Genomic DNA, 11,879 nt, shown 5'->3' with positions numbered 1-11,879 from the left:
TACATATCTTAGGCCCTCGGCCTCAATCAGTATCTGTGTTTCCTCACAATTAGGCCCTCGGCCTTACTCAGTCAAAAAAATACTAACAAGCCCATCGAGCATTAGTGAAACAGTATTTCTCAGCCCAAAACATCATTTAAATATTATTTAAGTCTCAAAACGGAGTAAAAATGGCTGAGTAGTAAAACAGTGGAAAATAACATGACTGCGTTCAATTAATAAGTCAAAATAGTGAGGAAATAGTAATAAAAATCCCCAAAGGGTTCAAATAGTTGGCACGAAGCCCAAATATGGCAATCAGCCCAAATCACGATGATAACAAATAAGTTTCAGTCAAATATGCGGTAAAATCATCAATCGGGACGGACCAAGTCACAATCCCCAATAGTACACGACCTCACGCTCGTCATCAAGCGTGTGCTTCACCTCAATATAGCACTACGATGTGCAATTCGGGGTTTCAAACCCTCAGAGCATCATTTACAATCATTACTCACCTCAATCCGAGAAAAATCCTACTCTGAAATGCCTTTTCCCCTCGAATCGGCCTCCATCAATCCGAATCTAGCCACAGTTAATTTAATTCAGCCAATACTAATTATAAGAATTAATTCCATATGAAAATACTAATTTTCCAACAAAATCCGAAATTAACCCAAAATTTTTGCCCGTGGGGCCCACATCTTGGAATTCGATGAAACTCATAAAATCCGACAATTCATTCCGATACGAGTTCAACCATACAAAAATTATCAAATTCCGATGTCAAATAGACCTTCAAATCCTAAATCTTCATTTTTGGAAACTTTTACAAAAACTTCAATTTCTTTCATCCAAAGATGAATATTGATATAGATTCATGAAATGTAATCACTTCTGGATATAGAACACTTACCCAAGTCGAAATCGTGAAAAATCCCTTTGGAATCGCCCAAATCCGAGCTTGAATGACCAAAAATGGAAGAATTTCGGACCCCCTTCGGTTTTTACACTGCCTAGGGGTATTTTAGGGATTTTACATGCTCCACCGCGCTCCTGCCGCGTTCCTCCGCGTTCCGCCGTGCTCAAAGGCATAAAACTCTTGAATTGACGCGGTTTCGGCGCGGTCGCGCGCCTGGGCGCGCTTATGACACATGTCCGGTAAAATGGTCATAACTTTCTGTATACACCTCCAAATGATAAACGGTTTGATTCTATGGAAACTAGACTCAAAGGGCTTTAATTTTATAGGTTATGCATCAGACATCTCGTTATATCCATGTAGATATGCTCGTCCAAAATGAGGTCTTGTGCGTACTCATTTTCAACTTTAGTATATTATGAAATTTTCCAACTTGGCTTAGGCTTAGGACTTTAATTAGACCCCATATATCTTATAGTATGCCTCGTACACTTGCTATCATATCCATTTGCCATCCATCATGTTAATAAACCTCTTCCACATACTAAATAATATAATTAAAACACATCAACTATCTTATTTCGCTAAAATGCGCCGAATTATCCTATGGAATTCCAAATCCAAATTTGGACACACGTCTAAGTACACCATAAAAATCTATTTACATCATTAAAATTCCAATTTGGGGTCATTTGCTCGAAAGTAAACTCTTCGGGCAACTCTTTCCATTTGAGCTTCAAAAAAATAAGTTTTTTGATTTTTTTTTAAATTTAACTCTGAATCTTACGAAAAATCAAACTTGACCATACATGCATGTCATAATGTGTATTATGAAGCTCCTCGAGGTCTTAAGCCATTGAACAAGATGCTAATTCTTTTAACGATAGGTCGGGTCGTTACACCTAAACAATAAATATAGTGTCATTTCTCTTATTGTAGACTAAAGAGTCGTGAAATTTGCATAGCTTGAGGTTGGGCAGTATATACAAGGTATGTGAGGCTATCCCTTACCTTCTTTTTCACGACTCCGATTGTACATAATGTAATGAACGGCCTTCCAAAGATACTCTACTCTTAGAAGCTAGCAGTACTTACATTGTTTCCCTTCTTATAGAGCGATTGATGTTGATGTTTCTTCTCTTATTCTTATGTTATCAATGTTGTTGGTACTTCTTGATTCTTATAAGATTCATGATGAAGAGTTAGTCCTAATAACGTGTACAGAGGATGCCGACCTTACGTCACTTCGAAAGGTTCAGAATATTATTCCATTGAGTCCAGCATGCATTATATATATGTATCTATTTTACTCTACCGAGCCGCGCTATAGACGGCCGGGTACGGCACCTATTGTGCAACCACTGATCAGTTGGATTTTACTGAGCTCCACATGGCCGGGTACGATTCTACCAAGCCTTATGATGGCAAGGTACATTTTTACCCAGCCTATTACGGTCGGGTACGCTATGATGATGCCCACAAAGGCGTATGTTTTATAAGCTTATGTATATATATGTATGTATCATGCATTTCATGTCAGTAGCTCTTACAGGTACCCAGATGTTACAGGTTGTATATTCTCTATCCCTATTTACATTACTGCTTCTATTTATGCTTTCATGCCTTACATACTCAATGCTTTATTCGTACTGATGTCCTTTTTATTTGTGGATGATGCATGTTGTTCTGCAGGTCCTGATAGATGGGTAGATATAGCTCCCCCGCCATAGTAGGCTGCCCAGTTCAGCGGTTATTGGCGAGATCCCTTCTCCGGACTTACCGTGGTCTTGGTATGCATTTTTGTTATAGATATTATGGATATGTCGGGGCCCTGTTACGGCAATGTTGCAGCACTTATGTTCCTTTAGAGGCTCATAGACAGGTGTCGACTCATGTATAGTTTGGTATGCCTTGTCAGCTGAGTTTTGTTGTATAGTCTTTCATGGCAGCGTGGTAGCTCATACCTTGTATATAGTTTCTTGGCTGTCTGTTCATCTCATGTTATATATGTTCATGCCATTATCTTTCATTGTTGGTTGTTCATGATCCATGTCTACCATTTATATTGATCTCGTCGACCCTTAAAGATAATAAGGAAGGTTAGATAAAATGTACATTGGTGCTCGGCAAATATGGCCTGGGTGTTAGTCATGACCCTCCAGTTTGGGTCGTGACAGTTTACATTGACGATATGTTGGCTAAGTCCCTGCGAGCAGAGGACCATTTAAAGCATTTGCAAGAAAACTTCAGTATATTGAAGAAGTACAACATGAAGCTGAATCCGGAAAAATATGCGTTCGGAGTTAGATCTGGAAAATTTCTTGGGTTCATAGTATCCAATCGAGGAATCGAGATCAAACCTAACAAGATCAAAGCTATCGAGCATATCACGGTATTGGACAACGTGAAGATTGTGTAAAGGCTAACCGGGTGCATTGCCGCCCTGGGGCGATTTATCTCGAGGTCCTCCTGTAAGTGCCACCGATTTTTCTCGTTACTAAAGAAGAGAAACAACTTCACATGGACCCTAGAATCCGAACGGGCCTTCGAAGAACTTAAGTAGTATATATCGAGCTTGACACTGCTTCACACGCCAAGGGAAGACGAACAACTATACTTGTACTTGGCAGTATCAGAGATAGCAGTATATGGAGTCCTTGTTTGGGAAGAACAAGGTACGCAATTTCCAATTTATTACGTTAGCAGGACCCTAGGTGAGGCCTCAACTAGATACCCTCACCTAGAAAAAAAGGTGCTCGTTTTGCTAAGTGTCTCTAGGAAACTAAAACTGTTTTTCAGTGCCATCCTATATGTATTGTGACAACTTACCCATTGCGAAATATAATGCATAAACCCGAACTCTTGGGACGATTGGCCAAATGAGTCGTGGAAATCAGCGGGTACGATATTGAGTATCGACCCGGGACAACCATTAAGTCTCAAATTTTGGTAGATTGCATGGTTGACTTTATGCCGGCCCTAATACCCGAGGTCGAAAGAGAGTTGTTGTTAAACTCGGGGACATCTTCGAGAATCTAGACCCTCTTTACTGATGGTGTCTCAAACGCAAAGGGGTCCGGACTTGGCAACATACTGAAGCCATCCACATGCAATGTAGTTAGACAATCCATTAGAATTGTGAAATTGACTAAAAACAAGGCCGAATATAAGGCCATGATTACAGGTCTCAAACTAGCCAAAAGCTTGGGGGCAGAAGTGATCGAAGGTAAGTGCGACTCCCTCCTTGTGGTGAACCAAGTTAATGGAACGTTCGAAGTCAGAGAAGAACAAATGCAAAGGTACATAGACAAGTTGCAGGTAACATTATATCAGTTCAAAGAGTGGACTTTGCAACACGTACCTCGAGATCAAATAGCGAGGTTGATGCCCTTGCAAAATTAGGGTCGTCGGTCGATGACAACGAGCTCAACTTGGGGGCAGTCGTATAGCTCATGAGATCGGTAGTAGAAGAAGGTCACGCCGAAATAAATTCCACAAGCTTGACTTGGGATAGGAGAAACAAATATGTAGAATATTTGAAGACCGGAACTGCTCTCGGATCCAAAAGAATCGATGATTCACCAATCTGAGGAATTGCTGCATTCAATCTTATCACCATGGCCATTCATGAAAGGGGAATGGACATAGTTGGCTCTCTTCCATGGGCACCCGGTAAGGCTTAGTTTATATTATTTATGACTGACTATTTTTCTAAGTGGATTGAAGAACAGGCGTACGAGAAGGTTAGGGAGAAGGAAGTCATCGACTTCATTTGGGACACATCATATGTCGGTTCAGAATGTCATCCAAAATCATATGTGACAATGGAAAATAATTTATCGGCAACAAAGTGACCAAGTTTCTCGAGGATCATAAGATCAAACGGATCCTGTCAACACCTTATCACCCTAGTGGGAACGGACAAGCCGAATCGACCAACAAAACCATACTCCAAAACCTCAAAAAGAAGTTAACTGACGCCAAAGGAAAGTGGAAGAAAATCCTACCCGAAGTCATGGCATACTGTACGACCTCAAAGTTTAGTATCGGGGTCACCTCATTCTTATTGGTTTATGGCGCCGAAGCTCTAATACCAGTCGGAGAGCCAAGTATCGGATTCCAATATGCAACAAAGGAATCAAATGACGGGAAGCCGACCTTGTTCGGTTAGTTGCCAAAAAGCAACAGATCAAGAGATATTACAATAGAAGGGCCAACCTTTGATACTCAACATCAGAGACTTAGTGCTAAGGAAGGTCACGCCGAACACCCGAAACCCGAGCGAGGAAAAGTTGGGACTGAACTGGGAAGGACCATATCATATCATCGAAATCACCATAAAAGGATGCTACAAGCTCGAAACGATGAACGATGAACAACTACCGAGCAATTGGAAGATAACTCACCTAAAATGATATTACTGCTAAGGTACGACCCCATTTATTTTCTTTTATTTATATTTCTGACTAATACTTGTCGGTGACCAACAAGGAATAGTACGAACTTTTAGGTCTGAAAGCATGTGTTACACTCTTTTTCCCTTAAATCGGTTTTGTCCCAAATGGATTTTCCGGCAAGGTTTTTAATGAGGCAACAGTGAATCGTGCTAACTTAGTCATGAATTGGTGTTAAGGATCGCATCAACAATATCTGAGGCTTCTCTCTATGATCAACCTCAAATACTTGAGGCATTACCCTCAGATATCGTCTTTAGAAAGGAAATTACATCATGATGGAAGGGTCTCAATAGGTAGTATTTATTGTAAGGGCCAAATGGTCAAGCAAACCGTGCCCACATAGGCTGCTCGAACCCTGACACAAAGCATGTACCCACATGTTATTATTATGCACAAGAATAAAGAGAAGTCTCTTCCTTGCAATCATCTTGACCTTTAAAACTTTATTCTATACATTCCTTAAGGAACCCTGCTTCCAATCCCCTAAAGGTAACGAGCCCCAGGGCCGCTTTAGCCTGAGTTCGAACGATCACTCTCTCACTCGGGGACTGCCGTACGAAAACAAATTCGGACGGTCAAAGTTATTAGACCTCGAGGGCATAAGACCTATTAGGCAAACCTTGAGTTTTAAAAGGTCAAGGCCACCTCCACTCAGGGGATGTTATCTTGGGCAAGGATAACTCGGGAAAGCAAGTCTACTGGGCGACTCCCAAACTAAATAGCTACAGCTATAATAGCATGGTTCGGAGACGTCCGAGACCCGTAACAAAAACCAGGCCTTCAAAAAGAAAAAATTTTCATAACCGGTTCTAAAAGCTATCCTCGACAAACTACAATCCGAATTACATATTTTAGGAGAAAGTTTTCGGTCACACCGCCTTGAAACAAAATAATGTAAAGGCAAGGATTGTTTGAACCTTCGAATATAATCTAAATTATTTTATGCTAAGACATTTCGATCTTTGTGAACACAAATAATAAAGCAAAGGAAAAATTCGAAAGCTGAAAGGGAAAGAAAGCCTTATATATTATCCAAAATTCTTTTTACAGGGGCCAAAATGGCCCCGATACAGAATTATACAACGGCCAAAATGGCCTTCAAAAAAGAGAAATATCTAGAAAGCCCTAAGTGGCCTAGCTTTCACTAGGGGCACCATTGGCACCATCGGGATCTTCGCTATCCTCGGACTCTCCCAAATCTTCGGCTCCTCATCATCTTCGGGAGAGACCATTTTTTAGCCTCAGGTTCAATATCTTTGACGTTCTCGATCTCAGCTGATAGGTCGAAACCCCGAGCATGAATATCCTCAAGGGCCTCAGTTCAAGATTGCCATTTAGCATGCTCAGTAATGTCTTTTGCTCGAACCTGAGCCGCCTAGGCATCGGCCTTATAAACGGCCACCATCTCATCGACATTGGCCTTAATTACTTTGGCCTCCGACTTGGTCGCTTCAAGCTCCGTGGCCAGACTTTCTCGATCAGAAATGACCGAATTCAACTGGGACTGGAGCTCCTCAATCTTCTTGTCCTGCGCCAAGGACTTCTAGCTGGACATCAACTGACACTACAACAAAAAAGGTTTTTAGTGGCAATTAAATACTTTATAGCGGCAATAAAAATGGCCGCCAAAACATTTACCGGCAATTAGTTATTAGCCATTGTAGTCGGCGTTGGAAAAGCCTTTAGCGACCATTTATCTAAATGCTAGTAAAGGCCCCTGTTATGGCCAATAAAGGTCCGTTAGTTGTAGCGACAAATATTGCTGGCAATTATAATGGGCACTACAACTCAATAAAAATTTCATAGGCCCTACCTTTTGCATCTTTTATTATTGCCACTAAAACTCAATTTAAAACCGGTAAAGAGAACCCCTTTTGGCAACAAATATAATGGCCACTAAAGTTATCCTTGAATTCACCTTTATTCATTTATTTAATAGCTTTTACTACTATCGATAAAAGTTCATATAATTGCTATAACAATGACCTTTTAACAATTTTTCTTATTGCCGCTAACTATTAAGAAAGAATTTTCTTTACTTAATTATTGCCTTGTATGCTCATTTATCTTAAAATGATACTCCTTTCAAAAAACTTAATGCACTTAATTAATCCACACGTCAGAACTATGAATCCATAAATTGGAAGTGTCAACAACATAACAAAAACACTAACCTATTTGAATCTAATAACTAGTGTCATTTAGAATCTAATGAATTATTTATCAAATAGCTGTATACAATAAGCGACATAAGAAAGATTCTCCAACTCTTGATCATAATGAAATCTTCCATGAGCGATGATTTTGAATATCATACTGTATGACAACCACATATGATGTTCAACAATAGGTAGTAAATCATCTGCGTGACATTTATACGCTTATACTAGCATTTTAAGGAAGTGCTACTACAAAATACCATTAAAACAAGTGAACAAGAAGTTTCTCAAAAGATAGATTTGTCTCAATGGTTTTCATTAATGTTGCAGTTTTCTTAAGTCTATCTGTATTTAACAATAGCAATCCAACAAAGAGATAGCACAAACATGTGGAGTACTTGCTATTTTCGCCTACAAGAGCAGAATGGACGTATTCACATTTCTTTTTAGAAAAAGAAAGAAGACTAGAGAAATGTGCAAAACCCAATGTTCCGACAAGGATGCAAAGGTGATATTTTTAATCCATTTTCGAGATTTTACTCATCTACTTACTATTAAACGTGCACACGAAGATAGGTACCAAAGCTTGTGTCACACCGATACTTACAAATAAAATGCTAATATACGTAATCTCTCCTTACACTAGTGTGTTAACAAGAATTAAGGCCTTCTTATTAATAGAAAAAGGAACATACACTTCCTGAAATTCACCGGAAAAAATCGATTGTTTGTACCTCTATATCTTCTCTTGTAAAAACTTTCAAATTTTCCTCTCAATATCAAGTTCACGTGACCTGCAAAAAAATTAGGTGGTCCTCACTTGATTAATACTTAAGGTTATACAAAAGATGCTGGAAAGAATTTCTGATAAAGGAACTAAAAAAAATTATTGATGGTATTTTTTTGTGGTGAAGGTGCTGAGGGACTGTCTAGGTTTTAGAATTTATACGTGTGAGAGAAGCCTCAATATCTTCTCGTTCAGACGAATCAACATACTTAAGGTTTGATCAATATCTTTGGAATCAGGACTATCTATCTTGTAAAATGCCATTTCGAAAGTCCCTAATGCAGCCAACCAGTTGGTAAACAAACAAAAATATTTAGGAATTCATGTATTGCCATTTCAACCAAATTAAAATAAAAAATCTTCCAACAGAGACTAGCTAAAGAAAAAGGAAAGTGGTGAATAATGAAAGTCATGACCAAGATATTATATCACACATCCACAGACAATAGTAATGGTTCAACCAAAGAACTAGTCCAGCAAGCAAAAAGATAGAACAACTTGTAATCTTTAAGACTAGCATCACGAGATATAAAGACCACTAGCAGCACATTGACTTTTACCTTTCTTAAAGATAAGGTAGAAATTACTAGCAAAAAAGAACCTATTTTGCATAGTTCATATTAATTGTGTCCTATGAGTTCTCAACAATTCAGGAACAAAGATTAACAATATATACATTCAAATATAAAAAGGAAAAGGAATTGTTACTTTGAAGTTTGAAATGGCATTCATGGTGCTTGTACTGCTTGTTTTGCTAACTGACTTCTCCTCTCATATGTTGCTTGAGCTCTCTTATTCTCAAGATCCTGTGGTTATCACAAACAAAGGAGAAGTCACCATCAAAAGTCAGATATTTTAATAGAAAACTGAGACTTCAGTTATAATTATAGACTACAAGTATGAAAACTCGTCTTACAATTTTTTTTAGAAATATGAATCGGAGCTCATTTTTACATGAAAAACGTTTAAGTAGAAAGAAAAGGAACTCCACGTGCTGCTTGGAGCAGAAAATTACATTTTCATATTGGTAAGAAATACATGAAAATAAAGTCAAGAACACTATTTAACAAGAAATAGCTAACAACTGCTATATGTTGCTCCATTGATTCTAGTTGTGAAGTAATACAACAACTAACTAGAGAGAATAAATGTATAATAAATAAAAAACAAGATACAAGAAACTTACCATGATAGTGTCATAATAATTCCATCCAACCTCTGATGAAAGCTTGCTCAAAGCAGTATGTGTGTCCTGCCTCAAGCCTCAATACCCTAGCTACACGAGAGGATGGTAGTAACTTTAGTATAAAAAGAAACAATAATACTATGCGTAAACTAATACTTGAGTGCATCAGGAATAACTATCCTTTTCATCTTGTCATATGCGGATGGAACGCCCTCATAAATAAATTATGGGTGCTGCACGACAACTTGCTTGAGCATATTTTGCTATGTAGACTAATATTTGTACCATTAGGCCTAGTTACTAGACATCTAGAAAATGAACCGAAAAGTATGTGTTTAGATTCAAGTCGAAGTTAAAATAAAAAAGCTAGGTTATTTAAGAAGTAGAGAAAGAAGCAGATAAATGAAGAGATAAAATTACTCTATAGAGATAAATCAATGTGAGTTGTGCTGTACCCCATCCTTTTTTCTTCAATATCTATGTGCTTTAAATGTGATATTGTTCCAAGCAACTGTATTTGTGATATTTTTCTTCCTGTTTCCTCCATCTATTATGCTACACCAATATCACTACTTTATATATACCTATCAAACTTTTACTAAAGTGAGAGTTCCAATGTTTTCAAAGCCTTCATTCCAATCATGATAAACCTCATTAAAGCCACAATACCAATCAAAAATCAAAGAAAAGTGAGACCCAGTTCTCTTAAATGGAAAGAATAGACATACCATGTTCATAAAATAATCCTATACCTTTCATAATATACTTCTTGTCCAAAGGATTCACTATAAATGTAGCACCTTTATTTGACACAAACTCTCTTTCTTTCCATTCTCTCGCCTCTCTCCAAATTCATATTCCTAATTCCCTAACCTGTAATTAATAACACACATCAAGTAATAAGGAGTGATCCAATTACCCTCAATAATTTACAGATAAAATATTAGAACTAACTACAAAAAAGGTGTTGGATATGTGGGACAACAATCGTCATCTTCTCCATTCATACTTATCAGACAGTCCTAATCATCTCAATAAAGCCAAAAAGAAGATCAATTGTCTTACCATGAAATAGCAGCCAGTGATGGCGAGACAGAGAAAAGTTAGTCAGAAGCGGGCAAGCATTGATGATGAGAGTATTCACGTATGGATAGATGGTGGCCATCAACAGTGCGACAGAGAAGGCGCAGTGGCGACGAAAAAAGCCTTTATTTTGGGATGGTGACCAGCAATAACAAGAAGAGGGAAACTGCAATGACAAACTTCGTTTGTATTTTTGAAATATTTTCCAAATTTATTGAACTTAGTTGTTGATTAAAATTGGAGGGAATGGGTGATTTTAGTGAAAATAACTGGAGGGAAAGCTAAAATATTAACTAACAGCTTTCAAGAAATGTCTTTTAGTGGTCATTCATTTTTATTGCCAGTAAAAAGGTATGCAATACCGGCTGATTCACAATTGCTGTTAGCATTTGGATTTTTGGAATTATTTACTAGCCATTAGCTTATTGCCGCTATTTAATTACCCTAAAAGACTTTTTTGTTGTAGTGCAAAGTTAGTTGGGCCCGGGCGATCTCCTTTTCTGAGGCCAGGCGATCCATGTTCCTTTTCCATTCTTCGGCCTCAGCCTTTACCACATCTACCTCTTCACGGAGCTTTCCGATCTTGTCAATGTTCTGTTGGACCTGTGGGTTCGGACCGTTAGTCACAATGTCTGATTCGGCATCACTAACTGCAAAAATTCTTCTTACCTGCTTGGCCAGGTCGGCATGTCTTTCTGATCCACTGTCCGGGAAGAACTGACTACGATCTCGCGTTATCGACCTCCCTATCTCAAGGCAAAGCAGCCTTGCCTCCTTCCGGTTTGGAAGCTTCGGCTAAACCTCCCTCATCGGCCTCCCTGAGTCGAGGTAATCCAGTTTCAGCTCTCACCAGTTTGGGGCCCCCTCGTACCTCGAGCCCTGACCGCACACGGGGCACCAACTCGGAGGGTTCTTCTTCTTCTTCTGGATCATCCCTCAAACGATGAAGTGAGTCCGAAGAGGGCGCCCGAGCACTGGTGCTACCCTTAGATGTACGCACCGAGCTTCTTTTTGTTCTTTTCTTTTCCGAGCTGGGAGAACTCGGGACCATCTTCCTTTTCTTTTCATCACTCTATCTTGGAGCAGGGGACTCGACATGCACATCCTCGTCACTGGATGAAAGCCTCATGGCAACATCCTTGGGATGACTTGTAAAAGAAAACGGAACAAATAATAACTCAACAGCATGAATCGAATATTATTAGCTCAAAAAAGAAACTTACCATTGGAATGGGCCTCCCACCGGCCCATCGAGAGTTTTCTCCACGCGCGCTCGGAATATGGTTTTTGTGACACGAAGCCCTCG

The 11,879-nt window shown here is 39.0% G+C and overlaps 1 long non-coding RNA gene across 1 annotated transcript; it reads right to left on the bottom strand.

The window, feature by feature from the left end:
* Positions 1-6,382: 6,382 nt before the first annotated feature.
* On the bottom strand, positions 6,383-10,877 carry LOC107823412 (uncharacterized). Its single transcript, XR_001656630.2, has 5 exons — positions 10,556-10,877; positions 9,491-9,580; positions 9,013-9,110; positions 8,252-8,311; positions 6,383-6,922 (listed from the first exon to the last, which is right to left on the bottom strand). It is a non-coding gene; the product is annotated as an uncharacterized LOC107823412 (long non-coding RNA).
* Positions 10,878-11,879: the final 1,002 nt, after the last annotated feature.

This window comes from Nicotiana tabacum, chromosome 22, assembly GCF_000715075.1.
Source record: "Nicotiana tabacum cultivar K326 chromosome 22, ASM71507v2, whole genome shotgun sequence".
In the NCBI taxonomy this organism is placed as follows: Eukaryota; Viridiplantae; Streptophyta; class Magnoliopsida; order Solanales; family Solanaceae; genus Nicotiana; species Nicotiana tabacum.
Note: the sequence above shows the minus strand (reverse complement) of the source record. Positions and strands in the feature narration are given on the sequence as shown.